Source organism: Octodon degus, unplaced genomic scaffold, assembly GCF_000260255.1.
Source record: "Octodon degus isolate 3935 unplaced genomic scaffold, OctDeg1.0 scaffold00064, whole genome shotgun sequence".
NCBI classification, from domain to species: Eukaryota; Metazoa; Chordata; class Mammalia; order Rodentia; family Octodontidae; genus Octodon; species Octodon degus.
Genome location: NW_004524640.1, coordinates 1,527,768 through 1,531,273, shown reverse-complemented (window position 1 = coordinate 1,531,273; position 3,506 = coordinate 1,527,768). Strand labels below are relative to the sequence as shown.

At 41.6% G+C, this 3,506-nt stretch overlaps 1 protein-coding gene across 3 annotated transcripts in view; it reads left to right on the top strand.

Moving 5' to 3' along the window:
• Nucleotides 1-3,506, top strand: part of LOC101572553 (solute carrier organic anion transporter family member 1B3) — a 116,961-nt gene that overhangs the window by 5,876 nt on the left and 107,579 nt on the right. The gene's annotated exons all lie outside the window — the stretch shown is intronic.

Below are 3,506 nucleotides of genomic sequence, written 5' to 3'. Positions count from 1 at the left end.
TCAAAATGCTACCAATATTCTCACAGAATTAGAGAAAACATTCATAGCCTTTACACGGAACAAGAGAAACTCTTAATGGTGAAAGTTGTCTCTAGAAGCAAGGAAAAAGCAGAAAATATCACAACCCAAAAGTTGCAATTGTATTATCAAGGTAAACTTATAAAAAATAAACAAACCCAGCATTGGCACAAGAAAAGAAGAGCAAATCAATGGAATAATAGAGGAGGCAGAAATAATCACAGTCACAGCTTTTTTATGATTGATAAAGGAGTCAAAAACAGACATTGGAAGACGGATAGCTTCTTTAATAAATGGTGTTGGGAAAACTGGTTGCCCACATGGAGGAAACTGAATCCAGGAACATATATTTCACTGTATGTTAAAATAAAGATGGATCAAAGATATAAATGTTAAAACCAAAACATTTAATCTGCAGAAAGACAAAATAGATTAAGATTCCTGACGTCTTATGTATAGACGAGGACTGTCTGAACAGAAATTGTCCAAGAAATAGTTTCAGGAGCCAGCAAATGGGTTCATGTCAAATTAAAGTTAATGTACACTGCAAAGGAACATCCAACAGTGTAAGAAAGATAACCCAGAAGTGGAAAAAAAGAGTTTGTCAGTTAATCCTCCCACATAGGACTATCTAGTATATTGGGAAAAATTAGATCCCTCCCAATTAAAGACCAATAAAAATAAACAAGTAAAATGAGCGCACTTGTCTCAGAGGAAGAAGAAAGATTAATTGCCTATAAATACATGAGATGTTCACTATCTCTGGCCATTACAGAAATTCAGATTAAAACAACACTCAGTTTCTATCTTGCCCAGAAAGAATGACTATCCTGGAAAAGTCACATCCCAGTGAATGCTGGTAAAACTACTGGAAGTTGTGGGAGCAGGGAGCTAAGAAACTGTTCTGCATTGTTGGAGGTTTAAGCCAGTCTGACTATTATGAAGGTCAGTATAGAGATTCCTCAAAAACTAAAACTAGAAATTCCCTTCCAAACAGCTATTTTCCTGATATGTCTCTTTACCAAAGAGTTAAAGACAACATATTATTTATACATGCATGACCATGTTTACAGGAGTACAATTCACAATAGCTGAATTATGAAAGCATCCTGTATGTCCACCAATAGATGAATGGATAGAGAAGATGCGATATTTACATGCAATGGCGTGGTACTCTGCCATCCAGCAGGATAAACTTTAAGCTTTTAAGAAAAAGAATGTCTTCTGAGATCAGAATATTAAGTGAAATGACATACAGATTAAATATCACATGGTTTCTCTCATATGAGAAGCTTAAAATATAAATAAAAAGCAAAATAAAAATAGGTAATAGAGGGCCGGCCAGAGAGCTCAGGCGCAGTGACTGGGGTTTGATCCCTGGCATGCCGTGCAGACCCCTTCCCTGGGGCATGCTGGGACAGTGACTGAAACTGGGCGTGGTAGTGTGCACCTGTACTCCTAGTACTTGGAAGGCTGAAAACAGGAGGATCACTGAGTCCGATCTGTGTAGCAAGACCCTGAAGAGCATGTACTAAATACATTTACAAAAAATAATAAAAAAGATAGGTAATAGAAAATAGGGAGACAGATCTTTCTTAAATGAGAACAACAGGAATAGATTGAGGGAGAGGGGAAAGGAAACGGAAGTAAAAAGAATTCAAGTTTGTTATGTACATGTATCATCTCCCTACAAGGAATGTAAGTTATGTTGACATGGAAAAGAAAACTAAACCAGTGCTGTTTTGTGTTCCAATATCATTTTAAAGTATAAATTTCTGTTTCCTTAAGTTTGCTTCTTGTAAATGTCACTAGAGTTACCGCTATGTAAAATGCTGAACGCTTTTGTTCCTTAGTCATAACTAAGCCTATGCTTCATAGTATTTCTGTAGCTGCACTAAATCAGGGCAGCACTACCCCTCTACACCTGGAATTGGAACCGGATCTAGAACTGTATAACCACTCTCCCCTCTTGCCCTTCAGAGTCCTTGCTTGGTTTTCTACTTGATGTCCACTGCTGCACCCAATAAACTTACTTGTCTCTGCATCAGCGTCTATGGGTGACTCAAATAAGTACATTTGCTGCAATATTTGGAGGCCCCCAGAGAGAGCCCTCTGGGTGGCTCTTCCAGGGAGGCACCCATCAAGACCTTGAGTCTGTGACCTTGAAGGCCATCCATGCCTTGGCTGAGTTCAGCTGGTAGCCCAGACCACAGGTTAGTGCCATGGAGAGAAACAGTGAAGGCTGCCCAATCGCAGTTGGATAGATTTGGTTTTGCTTTTGGCTGACCAAGGACCTTCTTTGCCTGGACTTTGGAATTGTGAAATTTGTATGCTCAACTTCTAGGGTGTTTGTCATTTGTCTTGACCCATTTGGGTCAGGGTTTGGGATGCTGAGGGAGCCCTGTCAGGGATTCCAACAGCCCCCCACTTTTTTTCTTTTAAAGAGGTTGGGTTTGTTTCCCTGTGACTAGAAATACCTGTTTTTGTTTGTCTGTGAGTTTTGTGTGTGGCTGCCCCACCCTGCAGTGCCTTTCATTTCAGCTGTCTGTCACCTTCATCCTTACTTCCTTTATAATCATGAGCATCAGAATCCCACCCTGCCAGCCTGGACCTTTCTTTGCTGTCAGGAGACCTTGATAATGATCAACTAGAGAAAGATGTGGCCAGCTGTCTCTAATCTGCTGAGTTTGAGAGGTCTGTTTGTATTTTTGGTGAAATGGGCTTGGGAGTGATTGGAGGTGGGAGATACTTGATCTAAAATCCAGTTCAGATTACCAATGGGTGGGCCACCCCCTCTAAGCCCACTGTATTAGTATATATGATTAAGAACTTTGATAGATTAAAAAATGGTTATGGAGTGAAGATAAAGCCATGGAGGCAACAACCATTCTGTGAACTGGAATGGCCATCCTTTGATACTGGGCAGCCAGCAGAAGGGACTCTAGATCCTCAGGCAACTCTGCAAATTTGACTGTGGTTACAGCAAGTCCAATCCCCCTGACCAGTTTCCTTACATTGATTCATGGTTGTGTGTAGTCCAAGCTCTTCTGCTTGGCTCTGAATATGTTCGTGTGGGTCCTCAGAGCACATCCTTCTTCCAAAGGGAAATGACTGTGAAAAGCCACCACCACGAGTCCTCTACTTCTGCGCCAGAAGAGGAGTATCCCCTTGCAGGGCCCAGCCTCTCCCCTGCAACTTGCCTCCTGCTTGTAGTTCCACCACTCTCTCCAGGGGCAGCCATCACTAGAAGTGGGCCAGACTCCACATCTGAGGATTCGGTGTCCATGAGTCCTGTGCTGACCCCCACTTCCTTTGCGGGGGAGGGGGCAGTGGCTGAGAACAAAGGACAGATGTGATCTGTAATGATGCATGTTCTTTTAAAACTAGTGACCTATATAATTGAAAGTCCCAAAGTTATCCTCTATCAACCAAGCAGAAAAGCTCATTATTTCCTGAAGAAGAAGGAGAAGGAGAAGGAGAAGGAGAAG